The sequence below is a fragment of the Nomascus leucogenys genome, chromosome 20 (assembly GCF_006542625.1).
Source record: "Nomascus leucogenys isolate Asia chromosome 20, Asia_NLE_v1, whole genome shotgun sequence".
NCBI lineage: Eukaryota > Metazoa > Chordata > Mammalia > Primates > Hylobatidae > Nomascus > Nomascus leucogenys.
The window spans coordinates 71,771,016-71,793,803 of NC_044400.1; the positions used below are offsets into that span (position 1 = coordinate 71,771,016).

The 22,788-nt window shown below is 41.6% G+C and overlaps 1 long non-coding RNA gene across 1 annotated transcript; it reads left to right on the forward strand.

Moving 5' to 3' along the window:
* On the forward strand, positions 1-22,788 carry LOC115831924. The gene is made up of 2 exons (XR_004027420.1): positions 1-2,764; positions 21,997-22,788. It is a non-coding gene; the product is annotated as an uncharacterized LOC115831924 (long non-coding RNA).

Genomic DNA, 22,788 nt, shown 5'->3' on the forward strand with positions numbered 1-22,788 from the left:
TTAGACCATGCCTGTATGGATGCCCCTCTTTAAGGGGATAATAAGTCACATTAGGATTATAGTGAGGGGATTCAATGTCATAGGAAATAGTGGAAGGAAGACAGTATGTTTAATATGGAAAAGAGAAGGCCTCACACAGACTCTGCTGATAGTCTTCAAATAAGTAAGAGAGTGCGCTTTAGAAAAACATTGTATTTGTACTATAGGACCTAGAGTACCCCAGAAGTAGGAGGGGTGGACAGAGGCTATGGGAAGATTTCCATTCAGGCTAATGAAGAACCTTGAAAACATTTGCTTCCCAAAGATGGAAGGGATTGCTTTACGAGGTTTCGTATCATGTTGCAGGGTTGCAAACTTACAAGCCTTCCAGGGCTAGGTGGTAAATAAATATAACAGAGGTTAAGAGTGTAAGACCATACGGAGTGGTGGGGATTGACAAGCTGGAGAGCATGTGCCCTGCCTAAAGTCATTTTGATTCAGTTTTTACAGTTATATTGACCAGCTAAAAACTATGTATGGATAGGGCCACAACTAGCCTATACAGTGTTTTTGTGCCAGTTAGAAAAAATGTGTTTCTTTCTCAAGTCATTTTATTTCCTTCTTTTAGAAAATTGTCTTACTATTTCTTTTTAAAAACAAGGCATTTTGCTGTCCTGGAAAATGGGTGATAAATCTAAAACACTGGTGGCCCTATGGTTGGTAGGACCCTATGGATGGACTGGATTCATAGCCCTATGGCAGTAGCCTTATGACTGGATTCAGCCCTCTGGAGCCCAGGTTACAACCCTTGTGACTGTAAACCTGTTTCTGGATGTAAAGCTGATGAAATTAGGAGAGAAAAGTATTTGTCTAATATTTTCAGAGAGCAAAATCATAGTGTTCAGGCTAGGAAGGCCCTAGGAACATGGGCGGCACAGCGTCTACCCTCGGAGAGGTTTGGGGCTGGAGGAGGAAGCAGGTAAGTTAGCAGGGCATCATGGCACTCGAGGTATCAGGAGAGAATCCATCTGTGGCATGTGTATTCAGGGCAGACAGCAGGTCAGTTCTACCTAAAGAGGAGTAGGGGGACAGATTTAATAGAGGAGGTGAGGCTTGGAGAGAAAACCTTGAGCGTGACAACCTTCACATCGTAGCATCCTCTCTCCTGGGAAGTGAGCCTTTCAGTAGAGGAGGGCCCTTTGGGCTGAGCTCAGAAGCACATACATTCCATTTTGCCTAGCCTTTTGTAGCATCAGTTTTTCATGCTGGAGAGCTGGAAACAAGAGGAAAGGCAGACTATTTGTTTTAAAGCCCTTCTTCCAAGTCATATTGAATGTTCTTAGGCCTCCCACATGGTAGATTGAGGCTGACTCAGGGCTATAGGCTGGGCAGAGATCACTGGCACAGCCTATACACCAGACTTTAGCTGCCCTCACCTAAGCCTCTTGACTTGGTCCCTTAATCCTTAATTAATGTGGAATCCACAGGTTACACAGGTATATGATTCCTAGATACTGTGACTCTCGAGTGCCTTGTGCTTTCCCACTACTGCTGCCTGTGTCCCCAGATGCCTGGACCTCTCCAACAGCGTTTCTTTTTAGAGAACTCCACAATCTGCTGAATACACAGCTGTGTTTAGGTCACTTTTGCATTCAAAACCCCTCAATGGCTCCCTACTGCCTTTCCCATCAAAGGAAGACAAATTCCTCAGCCTGACATTCAGAATCTTCTTAACAGCTTCCCTACCCTTCTTTCTAAAACATCTGTTCATCTTCAACTCTGGTGAGCACTTTGCTCTAGCAAGTGGTTCCTCAGTCTGCATCTTTGTGGAGATTTTCTCTACGGGAAGAAAGACCTTGGATAGGGCAAGGTAGAAAACCTGCTTTTTCTCCTAGCTCAAAAACCAACTCCATGTATGACTAGTCAAACCACTTAACCTCTCTGGGCTCAGTTTCCTCATCTGAAAAATACAGGACTTTGGACAAGAGCAGGGATCTGGGACCTATTTGTTGAGTACAGTTATATGCACTCTTTCTCATCACTATGGCTTATTTATTATAGGTGCGGTACAGGTGCACTGAGCTCTTTGTAAGCATTTTCTTATTTCACATAGGTGGTAGTCAGCCTTCAAGATGGTTCCAATGATCCTTGCCTCCTGGTATTCACCTTTGTGAATCCCCTCTCACATTAAATCAGAGCTAACCTGCCATCCATGGAATACTTACAGATGTGGTGTGTGATTTTCGAGGTGAGATCATAAAAGGCATTGTCAACTTCCTCCTTGGCCCCTTCAATTGTCCCTTCTGAGGAAAGCCAGACACCATGCTGTGAGGACACTCAAGCAGCAAGGTGGAGACTGCTATGGAGAGAAGACCTCCCACCAACAGCCACCACCAACTTGCCAGTCCTTTGTTAACAGCCAGCTTGGAAGCAAATCTTCCAGCCCCAGTTAGGCCTTCATGTGACTGCAGCCTCACCAAAGACCCAGAACTAGCTGAACTGCCCCCAAATTTTTGATCCAAAGAAACTATGAGATAATAAATGATCATTGTTGTTATAAGCCCCTAAGTCTGAGTAATTTGCTTCACAGCAATAGATAACTAATACCATGGGTATTTGTATTATCTCTGACAGATGAGGAAAATGAGGCTCAGAGCAATTGAATAGCCCATCTGAGGTTGTGAACTGGTGAGTGATGGGACAGGGATGCAAATCCAGGTCTGCCTGACTTCTCACCCATCACGTTATATGCCTCATGCCGCAGTGTCCCTCTGCCATGTTCAGAGTAAGTGCTTATTACATAGTTTCAAGTGAACAAACAAACTGTTTTCGTGGACTGAATATATAAATCAGTTAAACACAAGTATATATTTAGAAAAGGAGCCCATAAAAATAAAGAATGAATATTTTCAGTCTCATTAAATCAGGTTGGATTTTCTTATTGCTTAGGACTAATTTCTTCAAAAATTTTAGTCTCCTAAAATGAAAACTTTATGCTCAAGAATAAAATAAATAAAAAAAATTATAGTCTCCAATGAAAGTAATCCTATTATTTGTTCTGATTATATAAATATTGTAAAATAATACACAGAAAAATAAATTAGAATCACCCCCTCTCCTGCTCAATATTACTGATGTTTTGGTTAAAAGCCATCTTCCAGGTTTCTCTCTAGATATAAATACACATATCTGGAAGCTATATTTACACATAAGTTGCATTATATTAAATAACTAATTTGAAATTTGCTTTTTTTACTGAGTGATACAAGCATTTTTCTACATCCCTAAGTATACATATCCATCATTATTATTGACTTAATGGTTTTCAAGTATATAGTTTTATGATAATTTAGTTCATCATTCTCTTATCTATGGATGTTTCCCTTGTCCCCAAGTTTTTACTATTATTCGAAACTATGTTTTGTTGAACACCCTATGTATATCTTTCTATATTTTCTTTTATATATTTACCCTCAGGATAAACTCATAGAAGTATAATGGCTTGTTCAGAGAGTATTTTGAAAGTATCTTATATCTTCATAAATTTTGCCAAACTGTCCTTCAGAAATATTGTCCTAACTTATATTGCTAATTGCACGTGAAAGTGTCCACTTCCCTGTGACCTTGGCAACAGTAGAAACAGTAAATTCCGCATGTTAAGTTTAGTGGGTGCGCTGACCTGTCTGGTCTCCTACACGGCACTGATGAGAACTGACTTTCGTCAATAATTGTGAGCAGAGGCACATATGATCTTTGCACGGTAGTGAAGATCCATGCCTAGAGGGACGTCTTCCTGGTGCCTCTATTTTGGTCTGAACGTATTTTAGTAATGTCAGATTGTTTCTTTTACACCCAGTAAATATCCTTAGAAACGTTTCATTCAAAATAGTTTATTCTAACTTGAGTTATATAAAGTCACAGCACACCAGTGGCTTATTAAAACAAAGGTAACCAACCTTCCATATAAGGAGGCTTTGTTTTCTTGATGTTTTTCTCCCTTCCTCTGAAGCCTGCTGGTCAGAAATTACCCCTCTTACACCCCCTTGCTTGTATATCATACCTCCTTCTCTGGTAGCACCATTATGCCATCTTGCAGCCATAAGGCTACTTGTCCCATTTTCTTTTAGACTACGAACTCTCTAAGGCCAAAAATCTGGCACCTGGCACCAAAGATGTCCCCAATAAAGGTTTATTGAATGAATAAAACCTATCTATATTGCAGGTTGTCATGAGTAACTAAACAGCCTATGGAGTGAGCTGGCAAGAGCTCTGTCATGGAGACAGTAAGCTGAAGGACTAAACTTGTCTCACCCACTCATTTGAGTGACCTTGGGCAGATTCTTCCACCTCTGTCAGGCTCTGTTTCTTTCTGCAGTTAGTTTGTTGAGTGACATCAATGGTCTCCAAACCTGGTTGGTCATCAGAATCACCTGGAATCCTCACTGGATGCAGGGCTCTGGGTTCTTTTAAGAACCACTGGACAAACTCATCTTTATATCTACCTTTCCATTACTTGACCAAGAACATATTGCCAGCAATGAGCTTCAGTTGGCAAATCTATAAAATGGGAATGATAACCATGGTGGCTGCCCTTAGAACTTCATGGGGCTGAGGAGAAGTTCTAATTATGGGGGGAAAGACCTTGAAACAACAGTTCTAAACAAGTATGTGAACTGCTGGTCTTTTCTGTCTGCTTTTTTCAATGGGACTTGGAGTGCAGTTTTGACTGACCAGCACTAATTGAGAACTCGTGGCTCCCTTGATTATGGATAGGAAATCCTTTGCTGAGGCCCCGTCTTTTGCTTCTCTCACTAGCAGTCCAGATTCCCTTGAAATATTCCCTCCCTTGTGGAAATCCGCTCTAACCTGGGTATGGAAGATTATCTCTCTCTAGCTTCCCAGAGACGCTTGGCTCTTGAGCCAACTTATCTCTCACTCCATTTCTTCTCACTCCACTCTACCCCTTCTTCTGTCCCTTACTCTGATCCTCTGACTTTTTCTAAAATTTGTCTTCCAATTGGCAGGTGGCCCACTAGCAGACTGGCTAGCTTCCCTATGTTGGGTCAGGGTGTAGGGATGATGCTGTAGAAAGCTGCCAGAATGCAGAGCATACCAAGATGTGGGCACTGTCTCATTACTCCTTTCACAACCAAGTGCAGAAGGACCTCATCCTGTCTGGTTTTGGTTCTGTCTTTGGAGGCCCACCCCTGAAGACAGTTGAAGATGAGGAACAGAAAAGGGAAGATAGAGTGAAGGGCTGATTTATCAAGTAGCTGCTACGCACCAGGTTCCATGCTGGACCCTTTGTATATATTTTAATAACAGCCAACCTTGATAGCACTCCTGGTTTGCCAGGCAACTTACACAGAGTATCTGATTTAATCCCCATCCCAGGCCTGAAGTGAGAGTTGTCATTCTCATCTTACAGATCAGGAAGCTGAGACTTGGAGGAGGGAAATGTCGTGTCCAAGGTCACACGGTCAGCAAGAGCCAGAACCAGATTTTGAACCCTGACCTTACTGATTCGAGTCTGTCCTGCCTGACAGAAATGGCATTTTTTCAGGCTCCATATTTAGCATTCAAATTCCCAGAGAAAGACCTGAACCTACAATGGGATTTCTTTTCAGTTTTTGGAGCCAAAATTATTTTAATTTTATGGCTAGGAAAATGTAAACTTACATTTTCAGCAGACCAGAGATGATAAAGTATGCATTTGTCAAATAAAATTCTTTGCTGTGATAAAGTAAATCATTCCTTGGCGTTGTAAAAAATTAGGCCTCACTTGAACTGTTTTCACTTCAGCCTTTGCTAATATTTCTGTTATCTCCATTAGGGATTACAATGATGAATGCCTTTTATTCGCATAGTTAAGCACTTCAGTGAATGTGTGAACACACAGAGCTTCATAAGTCATAGGGAGATGAAACAACATGGTCACCACAAGAAATATCTTGAGAGTCTGACAGATTGGGGTTAGCATCCTGTCTCTGCCACTCATGCGCTGTACGACCTTGGCCAAATTCCTTAGCTTTTCTGGTTCTCAGTTTCCTAATGTGTAAAATATGGATAATAATACGTATCTCCCTGGGTAATTTTAAGGATGGAATGAGATGACTTACTTACAGCACTTTGCATTGTATAATACCTGGCATTAAGTGAATGCATAATAAATGTCACAGTTATTATTGGAATAATTCTCAAGGCAACTAGTTATTTAGTGGCAATGCCCAGGGCTCACTGAACTTAAAGTTTTTTGGCCATCAAGACTGAGTCTAGGTCGTCTTGTTCCGTGGGCCCCAGCTGCTGATGTATTTATGCCCCTCTTAGAAATAGCGCAGGCAGTAAGCAGGTGAAATTCATTAGTAGCTATCTGTTGAGATTATTTTGGCTGCAAATAATAATACCCAACTTAACATGTCTTAAATTAAGAATACTAATCGGCCGGGCATGGTGGCTCACGCCTATATTCCCAGCACTTTGGGAGGCTGAGGCTGGCAAATCATTTGAGGTCAGGAGTTTGAGACCAGCCTGGCCAACATGGTGAAACCCTATCTCTACTAAAAATACAAAAATTAGCTGGGTGTGGTGGTGCACACCTGTAATCCCAGCTACTTGGGAGGCTGAGGCAGGAGAATTGCTTGAACCTGGAAGATGGAAGTTGCAGTGAGCCAAGATTATGCCACTGCACTCCAGCTGGGTGACAGAGTGAGACTGTCTCAAATATGTGTGTGTGTGTGTGTGTGTGTGTGTGTATATATATATACATATATATATATATATACATATATATATACATATATATTATCACCTCTCATAAGAAGTATGTTCAGGGTAAGGTGATCCCAGAGTTGTTTAATTAACTTGCCCAAAGATGCCACCAAGTTCCCATTTCTTCTCTATCATCCGTAGCCTGTGGCTATTAGGCTGGCTCCTTCATGATCCCAAGATGGCTGCAATAACTCCAGGCATCACATCTTTACATCACAAAATGCAAAGGTCAGAAAGAGGAAACATGGCTCATCCTATCCTCACATCTCTTTCAAAGACAGGAAATAAATTTCCCCAAAGCCCCACCTCCCAGAAGATCTCTCATCAGTTTTTTGGGACAGAATTTTATCAAATGTTTATCCTAGACCAGTGGTAAGGGAAATGGGCAGGGCCAGCGATTCTCAACTCTAGCTGAGAACAAATTGGGCACCTTTTAAAATAATTACAGATGTCTAGGTTCTGTCCTTAGAGGTTGATTTAATTGGGTTTATGTGGGGCCTTGTACACACGTGTGTGTGTGTGTGTGTGTGAACATGTGTACACTCCGGGGAGCTCAGATGCGTGTGTGTGTGTGTGTGTGTGTGTGAACATGTGTACACTCCGGGGAGCTCTGATGCACATGTAAGATTGAGAACCATTGGTTTAGACCATCCAAGTTTCACCTTCTGAGTGAGAGTATTTTAGCCTTCACTGAAGCACATGGCCACAGGATATCTGGACCAGATTGCAGTTCTAGAAAGAGGATCATGACTACTGGGTGAACATCCAAAAGAATCTGAAAGAAGCAATGGGATAGGAATGGATAACCCCTCCCACTGAGACCCTGCAGTCCTGGAGTGAATGATACCCCCTAAAGGCATGAAATGCTTTCCAGTCAACTAGCACTAGAATCAGTGAAGCTGCTTATTGTTGAAAATGCAGATCCCTGGGCTAAACTACAAATCCACAGTCTCTAAATCTCTGGGAATTTGCACTTTCCACAAGATCCCTAGTTGATTCTTATGCTCACTGGTGATTAAAAATAGTTGCCCTGCAGATTTCACTGCCAGCCCAATCACCACAAGCATTCTGGAAACAACAAACCTCTCCTTCTCCTAGAAAATTTAGGATATCTGGATTGGGCCATGTGGTATTGTGAAAAGAACATGTGTTCAAATCTGACTGATCTGAGTCTGAATTCCAGTTCTGCCACCTGTATATTGCACCATTTTGGTTAACATCATCTCTTTGAGCCTCCATTTTCTTATCCACACAATCAATAGAGTAATACCTACTTCTTAATTTTGAGATTAAATGAGATCAAGGAAATGGGAGCAGCTGACACAGATTAGGGCACAATGGATGTCAGTTAGAATTTGGGTCTTCTAACTTTCAGGCCCACACTGCCTCCCAAAATAGTTTGCTGAGCTTCTTCCAAAAGCAATAGAATGGAAGCGCTATGCCCTAGGTTGCAAAGAGCCAAAGCAATGAAGTTGAGACACTTCCCCAAAGTGAAATTGCTTGGTGTTTCAGCCTTAAGGAAAAAGTCTTCCTGGGAAAGCAAAGCTAAAAAACTAAAGCTTCCTGGAGGGCCGTTTTTAGTCCAGATCAGAAAATGTAATGGGCCTGCCCTGGAGTCTCTTTGGCTTGTCTGACATGGTTGTGACCTGAATACGTGATCAAAGCAACAACAGTACTCTTCCTCTGGGTTGTTAGGCAGGAACCTTGGCATGAATTGTTCAGAAAGGGTCATAGGCAGGGTTGGGTGGAAGGTTTTCCATCACTATTTAGGAAAGAGTGAAGTGTGAGGTCTGGCTGTATTCAAGGCTATGCCAAAGAGCCCATGCTTAACTGCTTAATGCAAGCTCTGGGCTTGGCCAGCCTCCTCCCTGTCAACCTGGTGGCCTCTCTATCTGCCTACTGTACAGGGAAAGAGTCAAGTGTAAACTAACACTTCATGTAAATGGGCTGTCAGGTCACTGAACCAATATGTTACAGTTAATCTGTTAAAAACAGCAAGGTCCCCCATTTGTAAACATCCCCTTGATAAGCTCTTCATAGCATATACAACCTAGGAAAATGAATGGCATCCCACCAGCTGCCCTGGAGTCAATGTCCCTCTGTGCTTGTCCAGATGACCTCTCAATTCAGCTCAGCCCAGACTATCCCAGTCCAATTCATGTGGACCCACCTGAGGCGAGCTCTGTACTCTTCCTGGGGTGGGGGTCTGGGGTTCCCAAGGAAGAGCCAGAGAGAACCTCCAGCTTTAAATGACTTACATAATGGGAGATGTGGTAACTTAGGAATACTGCCTGGTGTAAAGGCCGGAATTGTGGACTGAAAAGTTACGCACCCCTGGCCTTGGATCCTAGTTCCCAAGCTCAGTGCTGCATGGCTTTGCCAAGTTAATGAGTCACATCTCATATGTTTTTAACTCCTATGGATTTAACTCCATGCATGTAGTAAAAGAGAGTGAGGAGAGAGACTGCTATAAATAGTGTGGATGATTTTGATTTCCAGTCTATTCAGTGAACAATATAACCTGGAATGAGAGGTGGGAGATGTGGAACTCAGTTGTCTGAGGCAATTTTGGTCCTTGCTTGTCACTTATGCCATGAATATCTTGTGTTGGGTGTGATTCAAGTATTTAGGGCATACATATTTGGCTATAGGAATTTTTTGCCTGGCTTGCTAACTTCAGAATCCAAGCCGTGTGTAAGACTGTATTTCATTCTATCTACCCAACATAGTGGTGGCACTTGTCAGGCCGTATTATGTCATTTTCCCTTTTAAAATAGGAGGCCCTTTGAGGGAAGAATCTGGTTCTTCAACTTTCTGGCTCTCTTGCTTCCCTTCTCTCCCAGAACCTAGCACAGAGCCCGTACTTAATAAATAGTAAAATTAGCACTTGATGCCTACAGTGGTCCTCTCTGCCCCTACCTCATCCTTAAGTGGAAGCAAAAGGAGGAGTACGCCAGTGTGACTCACCCTTTCTAGCCAAGGTGGTCAGCTCAGGGCTGAATCCATCTCTAGAATTACAGAACTTAAGAATTACACAGTGGCTTAGAAATGAAAGATGGAGGTAGAGCTTTTGATGGCATGCAAATCCTTGGTTCCATTGGGTCTTGGAGTTCAAACATATATCTATGCTTAAGTTCTGTTAGGCCCAGCATCCATGTAAAAAGCTCATAGGCTTACCTAAGCTAGTTCAGGGCAGGTTTCCGTCACTGCAACTAAAATAGTCCTAAGCAACACAATAATTTAGATTATTAAATGGTCCTGTGTCACTTGCATCAAGAGTTGAAGATAGACTCATTAGCAGGGATTCTCAGAGCAGTCCTGCCTTAAGAATAAACTCTGTTTATTCTTAAGTGGCCATGGAGCTGAAACAATTAGTTGATAGTCATAGGCCCAGGCCATCACTTGTTTGAACCAAACCTTATACAAGTATATTCTAGAAATGAAAATTCCTCAGGCCAACCATTGCGATGCACTGGTTACCTGTCCTCAAACATAACTAAAGGATGAAGTGTAGAGACTGTTAGCTTTGCTTTCCCAGGAAGACTTTTTCCTTAAGGCTGAAACAGCAAGCAATTGCACTTTAGGGAAATGTCTCAACTTCAGTGTTTTGGTTCATTACAACCTAGGGCATGGCACTCCCATTCTATTGCTTTTGGAAAAACTTCAACAAACTATTTTGGGAGACAGTGTGGGCCTGAAAGTTAGAAGACCAAAATTCTAGTTTGCTATATGATTATGAACAATTTGCTTCGTCTCCCAGGCCCTCCATTTACTGGTTTGTAAAATGAGGGCATTAGATTAGGAATGACACATAAGTTTTGTCTGGCCATCTGCCTCCACACTTGCCAGCTAACTCCACTTCTACCTTCCCACCCGAATTACCATGTAATGTTCAGTGCACAAACTCACAAACTAAGGAATGAAAGAAATATTCCTTTATTTTTCTACAGTAAACCTAATTTTTGTCTGAAGCCCTTCTTGTACCTGTGTGGTCTGTCTCATTTATTTTCCCGGGGTCATGAACAAGTTCTGGAAGCTTTTTAAAGAGGCAGATCTATTTGGTCTTCACAGGTATCCATCTTCACCAGCATCCACAGAGACACCCCCATTATCCTGTTTCATCCTCAGTCATTGGTCTGAACAAGTTGCCTTGGAGATGTCTCATTGCCCTGAGTAAGGGTCCTTCAAGCCAGCAGTTCTGTCCTCTACCCCTGGGCCACTCATGAACACATTTGTATCATTCTGATGCTACCAAGGCAGTCAGACTTGAAGAAATCAGTGGGTTGTCTCAGTCTGATTGCTGAGACATCTCCACAACCATGTCTATATTCAGACCTTGCTGCTACCCTGGTTCTGATCCAGGTGAAGAGGAATAAATCTCCCTTTCTCTCGGATCCAACAAAGTGTCTTTGGGACTCATTCCAAGAATCAAACCCAGAGCCTTTTTTCAGAGACACTGCACCTCTCTGCACTCCTCACTTTCCTTCTGACTCACTACAGTTTCTTAAATTGAAGTATCTTTATCATGCCGGTGTGCACCACTGTGTAATTCCTTTTGTCCATTTTACTTTCTCCTCAGTCTATTATCTATGCTGAATCTTATCCACTTCTCCTAGGATCTTAACACTGAAAACCTAAAAGACACTTTTTTGGCCTTTTTTTTTTTCATATAACTTCCCTAAAATAATGGACCCTGACTGTTGCTACTTTTGAAGGAATATGAAGAAGGAAGGCACACATGTAAATAAGAATGAGAATAAAAATCCAGTTCATTTTTCTAAATATTACCCCACAACACAACAAAGTGAAGTGTGAGCTGTGCTCCAGTGGAAGCACTCTCCCCATTTGCATCAGTTGCAAACAACAGAATCCACTGTGTTTTAAACAGAGAAGGCATTAATTGGTTCCCTTCAGAGTCTTTGGGAGGGCCACAGAGCCGTGCTCAGGGATAATGCAAGCGGGAACACTCACATCACACCCCTCCATGGTTCACAGCTGCGATCTCATGGTAGTGAGGCCCAGATACCACGATTGGCAACATACATGAATGCAGGGCACTATTTCTAAGATCTCTTCCCCTCTGCTGAAGCGTTTCTGCCACATGCTGCTATTCTCACCCTGAAGTTGATTCTGCATGGCACCTCCTTCCTCACATTGCTCCCTCGGGATAGAAAGAACATGTCTGATGGACAGAGCTGAGGTCATGTGCTGACCTCCTAACTGCAAGGAAGCCTGGGAAGAGAAGCTTTCTGGCTTAGAACTTGAAGAGATGAGACTCATAATGTAGGAAGTAACCAGGAAGTGGGAAAGATATTCAAAAGATGATGAGTGCCATTGATAACATGTGTCACAATGTTCTTCTTTGCAGCCAGCTCAATATTTGACCTGCTGTAGGGAGATTTCCCTGCATAAGTCTCTATCATATGCTTCCTCTTTCCAATTTGTCATAGCCTTTATAGTCTAACACTATAAAGTTTTATTCTCACTGCTGGCTGATAAGGTCTATAACACTTCCACAAGCTGGCATAGTCAGTTTAGTTTAATCAGTGTTAGTCAGTGTTCTGACTCTAAAATAAAAGAAGACTTAAGAACAACCTTGTAATGCCTGCTAACTCTGGAGACTAAATCTATGTTCTTGATTGTAATTGTATTGCTTGTTTAAAAAGACATAGTATTACCCTTTTTTTGCTTCTTCCATGTGCTAGGCACTTTTATAAAAATAAAAGCCATTTAGGCAGGGTACAGTGGCTCACGCCTGTCATCCCAGCACTTTGGGAGGTGGGGGTGAGGCCAGGAGTTCAAGATCAGCCTGGCCAACATGGTGAAACCCTGTCTCTACTAAAAATTAAAAAATTAGCCAGGCGTGGTGGCATGCACCTGTAATCCCAGCTACTTGGGAGGCTAAGGCAGGAGAATCACTTGAACCCAGGAGGTGGAGGTTGTGATGAGCACTCCAGACTGGAGTGTCTCCTTGGCGACAGAGCAAGCCTCTGTCTCAAAAAAAAAAAATAATAAATAAAATAAAAGCCATTTATTAAACACAGTGTCAAATGGAAAATAGGCTAACTTCAGGGCTGACTGGCACCTCAGCCACCTGCTCTATGGTGAGAACAGGTTTCCTGTGGGTTGGCCACAGGTCTCTGGACACACCGACTAAAAGCTCGTATTCATGTCAGGGCAGCCTTCACATTCCCCAGGGGAAGGACTGTGAAGGAAAAGCTGAAGAGAAACTTATGAGGCAGAAGAGAAGATTTCAGCATGTGTTAACTAGAAGAATGGGAGAAAGATTTCTAGAGAAATCTTTAGAGGGACATGCTGCCTGAAGCTCTGTTTCTTGGATAAATTTATGTAAAAGAATGAGAACTGTTGCAGATGGAAAACTTGACTGTCGCATCAGTCCAATTTTAACTGTTTTTTTGAATTTTCAGAATAAATTCAATTAAATTGTAGAAAATAAAAATGCACTAGAAGCACCCACAAAACCTCTATACCCTAACGGTTATACCGCACAGTTGGTATTAATATTTTTATTCTAGAACTTGTATTTATAATCTTCCATCCTTTTCACTTCATATCAGTTTATAATGCCTTTTTAAATATGGCCAAATAGTTTCATAATTATTAGTTTTAATGAGTATAAAATGTTTCTTTGAGTAAATATGTCATAATTATACAACCTTTCTCCTATTTTTGGAGATAGAAGGTTTCCTCAACCTTTTAGATGTGTTAAATGATGCAGCTTCCATCCTCTATACTCACAAATGAGTCTTCATGCCCAGCCTGTATTTGTTCAGTCTCAGGCAAAGCTGCATCACTCATTCTGTCTCAGGCCATTACCTCCGCATGTGTTGCCAGTCTCCTGCCTGTATGAGGTATTATACAGTATTTAATCCCCTATGTCTCCTATATTTTCAACTCTTAAACACCTCCAGTCATGTGTGAGGCTTTCCTGTCTTAAAATAAAAGGCTCCGTTGGCCTTGAGTCTCCCTCTTGCCCCTAGAAGTCCTTCACTCAAGCCCAGGTTGCATCTCAGGGCATCCTGGCTCCTGTCCCCTCCAGCCCATGGGAACCGCCCTTGCAAAGGCCCCCAGAGGGCTCATGCTGACCTTTCTCAGGCTCTATCTTAAGACTTGGCTTCTTCATCTTATGATATCCCTGCATCCTTGGCTTCTGCTCCTCTCCAATGGCTGTGTGTCTTCAGTCTCTATCTCCTTGCAAATGTCTGCCTTTCCTTACACACTGGTTCTCCCAAGGATCCCATTCTTGGTTTACTTCTCACCCAAGAGATGTTCTCTCTTTCTCTGGAGTTTTATTCATTTTCAGTTTCAACCACTCTCAGTGTCTTAGTTAGGAGTCTCCAGAGAAACAGAGCCAATTAGATAGATAGGTAGATAGATAGATAGATAGATAGATAGATAGATAGATAGAAGACAGATAATCTAGGAGATTTATTATGGGAATCAGCTCATGTGATAATGGAGGCTGAGACATCCCAAGGTACTACTGTCTTCAAGTAGGAGAATCGGGAAAGTCAGTGGTGTAATTTGGTCTAAGGCTTGAGAATCTGGGAGGTGGCTGATATAAGTCCTGGAGTCCAAAGGCCTGAGAACCAGTAGCTCCAAGGGCAGGAGAAGATGAATGACCCAGCTCAAGGAGAGAGAGTAAATTAACTCTCCTCTGCCTCTGTGTTCTATCTGGGCCCTCAGTGGATTGTGTGATGCCCACCCACATTGGCAAGGGCAGATGTTCTTTACTTAGTTTACTTACTTAAATGCTGCTCTCTCTGGAAGCATCCTCACAGACACACCCCCATAATGTCTACCAGCTATCTAGGTGTCTTTATCCCTCTCAAGTTGACACATACAATTAACCAGCACACTCACTGAGTTGCTAACTCTGAAAACTTCTATTTCTAATTCTAACCATTCTCCTACCTCATCCTTCTCCTATAATCAGGCTTCCATCCTTCCATTTTACAAATATTTGTCAAGAGCCTTTTGTGTGCCAATATTTTTTCTAGATTGCATTCAAAGACAAATCAAGCAGAATCCTCCATGAAAACTCATACATCCATTTGCAGTTGGACATCTCCAATTGAATGACATACACTCAACTTACATTGAACTCATTCTATAACTCATCTCCCACACAGATCAGCCCCTCTGCCTGTGCTTAATTAATGGCACCACCAATCCAGCTAGTTGCCCAATCCAGAAACACAGGGGTTATTCTGGGCTATCTCTAACCTCAATCCCCATGTCTTCATGATTCAGTCAACAAATATTCCTGAATCTCTGTGCTAGCACTCTCCCCTCCCACAACAGCTATGTCCTTTGTCCGCATCCACTGCTTATTGTTTTGCAATGACCTCTTAATGGATCTCGAGGCCTCTAGGATGATTCCTAAACACCAACATGGCTATGCCACTCCCTAATGAAAATTTCCAGTGGCTTACCATTGCATGTGGGATACAGTCCAGTTATCCTAGTATGATGTCCAGGTTCTCTCCTGGCTTACCCCTCTAGCCGTCTTTCTGCCTTCTGTGTCTTACACTTTACGGGTTGTGACACTGAACTACTTGTAGTTTAACCAGTTTATTGCTTACTAGATGCACTTCCTTTTTTTCTATAATCACCTTTTCTACTTTCTCACCATTCAGTTCCATTTTTTTTTTTCTATAAGCCCAACCTCAGGCATCTTCTGCAGAAAGCTTTTCCTGATCTCTCCTTTCCCACCTCCCTGGGCTTAGCTCCAGGTTCTGTGTGATCCTAGTAGCCTGTATATCTCATTTTAACTACACACATCATGTTGTTTATCTGTTTACATGTCTGTCTTCCTTAGGAATTCAAATAAATGTTGAACAAATTCATTTTAAAATCCTATGTGTGTGCCTAGCAATTCTATGTTAGTTACTCAACACTCTTGTTCAGAATAATTTGGTGGGTTTCTCATCATAAAACCAGGGGAGAAACATGTCTTCAGGATTGTCCAAGATTTCCCAACTGGACAGAGAATTACTACTTCACCTTTGATCTCTCAACCTCTCATCCCAGTCACTGACTTTGAGACCACAGCAAAGCTCCCAGAATTTCAAGCACTGGACAGAGTCTCTGACCAACAGATTAATTTTAGAGTCATTGAAATTCTGCCAACTCTGGGGGGAATGATTGGGAGCCAGGCTGACAACCAGCAAAGGAGGAAATTACTCTCTGTCTCTTTCAAGATGAGAGAGTTGTAACCACGGTGCCTCCCACAGTGATGCTATTCAAAAAACATAAATTTAATACTTTTATGAAACTCAATCTTCTAACCATAAGCATTTCAGGGATCTCTTTGATGTTCAGGAAAAGCAGCCCGGTGCCATGTCTTTTGCACATATGGTGAGGACCCTGCCTTGCACATGAGCTGAGAATTTTGGGTTCCCCAACGCTCTGGAAGAGTTATCTTTTGTTTAAATGGCTCAACAAACATTTATTTAGCCCCTACCATGTTCAAAATATGTTTTTTTCTTTCCCCTGGAGAATCAGCACAGATTTCTGAATCAGACGAAAGCAAGTTCAAATCCTCTCTTGGCCCCTAACTGGCCACAGATCATTAGTATACCCCTGGATGACTCAGTACTGGTTTCCTCATCTGTGAAATGTGGTTATAATATTTACCTTTCAGAAAAATATCAAGGATTATGTGAGGTAGAATAAGAAAGAGGCTGCCTTGCCCTGTGCCTGATACCTAAATGTTTATTTAAAAGAGAAACTAGGAGAATCCAACTTTGTATACATATTATTTGCATTAACAAATTGTGGCTTTACTGTAAGAAGCACATTCAGTAAGGAGACTTTAAAAACCATTATGGATGCATCAGTTAGGAGTGATGCATCAGTTAGGAATGTAGTTGGCTGCAGCAACAATAAGCCAGTGGCAGGCCAGTAAATGTTTAATAATGGACTCTCTGGGGGAAGAATAAATCCCTGATTTGTAGTTTTTACTGATTTCTGTAAAGTAAATACTCCCACCAAGGCTGATTTCAAGCTACCAATGTGGTGTCACTGAATGTAGAGTTGGGAAGATATATGGTATCTAGCATATGGTATATAGCAATGAAGATATATGATATCTCCTCCATTCATACACAGTAGATGCACATAAACCCAAGAGCAGAGATAACAAACTAGAGCACAGTTATAGATAATAGTATATTTTGTGAAATATTTAGGAAGCAATGAGTTTTGAGTATTTACAACCTTCATTTTAAATATAATTGTAAGATTCCACAACTTAATTTTTAATAATGTCTGTGTTTAACAATTGACTATAAAGTTCTGAAAAGTTTAACAATTACCTTTCACAAGTTGATGAGAGTCAGCTCTGACACACCACTACACAAAATCCTGCTATAGTGACTTAAACACAACACATTTCCTTTGTTTTTTGTGACAGGAAGTTCAGGGATGAGCATCTGAGGGCTGGTGGCTCATCAGGAACGAAGACTCTTTTTTTTCTGCTCTGATGTCCCAAGCACAAAGGCTTCATCCTCATTCAAATGGCTTCAAGATTGCGAGGTGGCTGCCATCCACTCCATGTCTGTATGTCATGGAGCAACAAGGGAGGAGGAAAAGGGTGAAGTGTGTTTATTTGGTAAAAGACACTGTATTCGTTTCCTATTGCTGCCATACTGAATTATCACGAAACTTAACACAAAACAACAGTGGCTAAAAACAATGCACATTTGTTATCTTATTGTTCTGGAGACAGGAAGTCCTTTGTTAGGAGGGATGGGCTCCTTCTGGAGGCCTTAGGGGAGAATCTGGTTCCTTGCCTTTTCCAGCTCTAGAAGTCACCCTCATTTGTTGGCTTGTGGACCTTTTTTGTCTTGAAAGCCATCAATGGACAGTTGAGTCTTTCTCACATCACAGCACTCTGACTCTGCTTTTGTTGTCACTTCTCTTCCTCTGACTCTTCTGCCTCCCTTTTCCACTTATGAAGACCTTTGTGATTACATTGGGCCCACCTGGATAATCCGGGATAATCCCCCTGTGTTAGTCCATTTGCATTGCTAAAAAGGATTCCCTGAGGCTGGGTAATTTATAAAGAAAAGAGGTTTATTTGGCTCACGGTTCTGCAGGATGTACAAATATGGCACCAGTGTGTACTTGGCTTCTGGTGAGGCCTCAGGAAGCTTCCAATCATGGCAGAAGGCAAAGGGGGTGCTACTGTGTCACATGGTGACAGAGGGAGTAAGAGAGAAAGGGAGGAGGTGCCAGACTCTTTTAAACAACCAGATCCCATGTGAACTCATAGAAAACTCACTCATTACTGCAAGGATGCACCAAGCCATTCATGAGGGATCCATTCCTATGACCCAGACACCTCCCACTGGGCCCCACCTCCAACATTGGAGGTTGCATTTCAAGATGAGATTTGAAGGAAACAAAACATCCAAACCATATCACTTACCACTGAAAGATCCTTACCTTAATTCCAGCTGCAAAGTCCCTTTTGCCAAGGAAGGTAACATATTCACATGTTCCAGGGATTAGAATGTGAACAACATTGTGAGTCATTATTCTGCCTACCACAGACACTCTCCCCAAGGACTATTTTCCATGTCTCACTGTTTGGAGGTGTGCTGTCACGAGGCCACCCCTAGTTGCATGGCAGGCTGGGAGATCAAGTTTTAGCTTTTAGAGCAATTTTGAAAATGTAGGTAAGATATTAAGGGCTGGAAATAATATTTGGGTCACCCAAACCAATATTGGCTGCCACACTATGAAATAATACATAGTCAAATGGGTCTATACCTCACAGCCTGCTGCTTGACTCAGTGGAATTATGTTTTAAAAATAGACTATTATCTCAAATTAATAATTGTTGGGCAGACTCTACCAAAGGTCATTGCTCACGCATGCTTCCTTTCTTCCCCTCCACCTCTTCCCTTCTCTTCCCTTTCCCTCCCCTCCTTTCTCCTCTCCTCTACCTTTGTGGTCCTGCAAGTTTCCAAGCCTGTCTTTTGACTTGTAGTAGACCAAAGAGATGAGTTTCTATGCTCACTTTTGTGTCTGACACAGGGTGGTGGGATGTTGTTCACTATCCCTTCAAATCATGGAACAGGGAATCAAATGCAGCATTTTGACCAGTTGCCCTCATCAATCCACAATTAATCATGTTGGAAAATTTATCCCACATAACTCTTCTGCCTGTTTTTCAATTTTTGGACATTGTAATGAGAGAGGGCTTTGGGTAAGGGCTTAGGCAGCCACAGACATCTGATAGCCAGGTATGTTGACTTAAACAGCAGAGTTACCTACAGAGAGGAAGAACTTTATGGTTCAGGCTGATAAAATAGCTCCTCACTGGCTTTGCCATGGTACCTGAATTTTTCAACATGATAGGAAGTATGGCATGTTGTTTCTATATGACAGGAAATATGATATATTATTATTATTGAAAGATCTTTTGATTTCCAACTTGGCCACTGTAAAGAGGATAGACTCTAAAAGAAAATGGTCGTGTGGTGTCACTTAGGTAAGTCTCCAATAGGAAAAGAGTAGATATTGGAACAAGAACCAGATAACATTTTTCATTTTCCATAAGAGTGTTGACAATATCCACCATGCCATTGAATGTTCCTTTTATAAAAAGGTGAGACATTTTATAATTTACTACCCACAAAAGCTTTACTTCATCTCCAGAAACGTAAGTTTAGATATTGAAAACAGGAGGTGTTTCAGTTACAAGCTTGTCATCTCTATATAGTGCTAAGGTTGGAGGAGGCCTGGAAAGAATTTTCAAGGAAGACATATTATAGACTTCCTTCCCTTTCGAGCCTCTCTAAACAAGGGCTTCATAAACATATGGAGTGATGTGAGGAGTTTTTGCTGTTGCTTCTCTTTCTTGTAAACCACATGTGCTGAACTGAACAGGATAAGAAGTTTGCTGACAAAATACCTGGCCCCTGGAGTAGGCTCCAAGCCTCTAATGGTGCCTCCAGCCACTCAAGACAGCAGGGGCTTAACATTTTGACATTGTTGTCTAATTTTTCTTTGTCTCTTCCTGTTCTCTGCCACTTGGTGGTAGCCTAGGTTGCACAGGATCATGTGAATCTACTTAGTCACGTCTGCAAATGAGAGCCTTTGAAGTGTAAACTTTATTCATCAGTGTGATTTAAGCCACATCTTGGTGACAGGGCATCCATCTCAACAAATGGCGTAGGGCCAGCAAAAGTCAAAGACTCAACCAACATGCACGATCGTTGTTCAAAGACATGTCAAAAGGAAGAGAAGTACATTTTAAACATTTTGGTATATACATAACATAAAATTTACTATTTTAACCATTTTTAATTATGCAGTTCAGTGGCATTAAGTATATTCACATCCACTGTTGTTCAACCATCACCACCATTTATCTGCAGAACTTTTTCAGTCTCCCAAACTGAAACTCTGTCCCCATTATACACTAGTTTTCCATTTCCTTCCCTTCAGCTTCTGGCAACCACCATTCGGCACCATCCTTTCTGTCTCTATGAATTTGACTACTCTAGGTACCTCAAAGTTAGTAGAACTGTATAAGATTTGTCCTTTTGGGTCTGGTGTATTTCACTTAGCATAATGTTTTCAAGGTTCATCCACATTGCAACACATGTCAGACTTCCATTCCTTTTTATGGCCAAACAATATTCCATTGTGTGTATATACTGTATGTTGCTGATCTATTCATCTGCTATGAGGTATAATCTCATTGTGGTTTGTTTTGTGTTTACCTAATGATTAGTGATGTTGAACATCTTTTCTTGTGCTTATTGGCCATTTGTATGTCTTCTCTGGAGAAATGTCCATTCTGTTCTTTGCCTATTTTTCAGCTGTTTTTGTTGTTGTTGTTGTTGTTGTTGAGTTGTATAAAGTACAGAGTATCGAATTATAGACCACATAACAATGATAACCATGACTTGGAGAGTATTAATTAACCAACAAACTGACCTACCCACCCTTCCCTCATTTCAAGCCCAAGGTTATAAAGTGTCATTTACATCAATGTGTGTCTGCAATCTCATTTCAACACCTTGACAGTCACCAGGTGTTTCTGTAAAAAGGCATTTGTACAAACTGTAGCATCTGTTTAGAAGGAGGGAATCCAGAGAGGAGGGAAATTTAGAAATCTGGCAGCTGGTCTCAGTTTGAATATTTAATGTCAATTTGGACAGTGGGCCTGAAATGCTAGAACCCAAACAAAGATTTCCATGTTCTAATTATCTTCCGACCACTGTTGTGCTAAGCTCTACTTGGCTTCCCTTACTGGCACTTCAACTCTCCAGGCTGTACCATTTTGAGGGAAAACAGGGTGGCTCTCTGCATAAAATGCCATGGAATATGAAAAGTAAAGCAGCTTTGTCTGCTTTACCAGGGGAAAACTCCAGACTTTCTCAGGTATCCCTCCAAGTTTTCCAAATAGTTCTGAGAATACTGAGAAGTAGGTACATCTTGTATGCTCTAGAACCTGTTCTCTTGGAATTGTTGCCTTCAGCTTGTTCCTCTATCACTCTTGATTTCTGAAGCAGCATGTCTTCTGCCCAAGCTTTCACAACAGCTGCTAATACCACCAGTGCCTGCATCAAGGATGCAGAGACTGGTCACAAACACATCATATCCAACTGTCGCCTAGGCTTTTGGCTTCAAGGTTTCAGACACCTTGCACTTAACTTGTCTCATTCTTTTAATTTGTATTGCTCTTTTACTGCATCTGGCTTACCACAAATCAGGCCTGAGCCCTGTGTACAGGACTAGGGGCTGTCTGATAACGGGAGCGGCCCTTAGACCCACCCTACTGATGCGAACACATTGCTCTCTGGCCATAGTTGTAGAAAGGAGTGTACAGTCCCTAGGGTGAATTTTTCCCTACTAGGATACTCTTATTTTCTCCCATATTAAATGATATCCTGTTGGGTCCACATTCTTCCTCCATCATTGCCAGCTATGAATAAATCTCAGGGTGGGCATACAGACTGGAATCCTACTCCATGATTTTGAAAATAAAAATACTATATTTCAGCTACAGTTATTCATTCACTAATTTTTCTCTTGAGATGAATCTAGCACAAAAGTACTTCCATGTTTTAAATAGCAAAATCTAAATTTTATTTTTCCAATGAGAATATTCCAACATATTCTGGCATTTCATCTTAAAATTCTTTGCTTTGCTTTTTAATAGGTTTACATATACATATTAACACATTCATTTCCAAACACTCCTAGGGAGATTGCTGAACTAGAAGATTGACTTGAGATTGGAGTCTTCCTGGAATAAATAAAAGAACAGCCACTAAAGGGTAATGTGATACACTTATTATTCTGCCAGGTTCCTCTGCATACTATTCTAACAAACTCCTTGGGTGAATAAGAAACCAAGGCTAGTCTTTATAATACTGGGACTCACAGATGGGGGATGGGAAAAGTGCTGTGCTCATGGAAAAAAGATTTCATTTGTTGACTCGGCTTTAAATTGTATTACAGATGAAAATGGGAGAAGCACTTGTGGTTAATTTAACGGATCCATTAGTGAAAGGACCCTTAGAAATCTGTCAAAACTTTTTATTATATAAATAGGGAAATTTTTCAGATGGGAAAAATAACTTGCTCGAACTCAAATCATAAGAGCCAAACGTCACTTGTTCATCATTTTGTGGCCAAACAACTCTGTACAGGTTGTTCTGAATCATAATTATTATCCTTGGACTGTTTGTTAATGGTTGTTACTATTAATGGTCTGTGGTGTTTACCTTCCAAGGGTCTAACATTTTTACATGTAAAAGAACCTTGTAGCATAGGAAGAAGGTTTCGATGGTAAAATCAACCCTAAGGCCACCTAGTAAACTTAATGAGCAGGGGCTCTTAACCTGAGGTCCTTAGAAGGGCTTTAATCTGCTGGGTGCGGTGGCTCATGCCTGCAATCCCAGCACTTTGGGGGGCCGAGGTGGGTGGATCACCTGAGGTCAGGAGTTTGACACCAGCCTGGCCAACGTGGTGCAACCCCTTCTCTACTAAAAA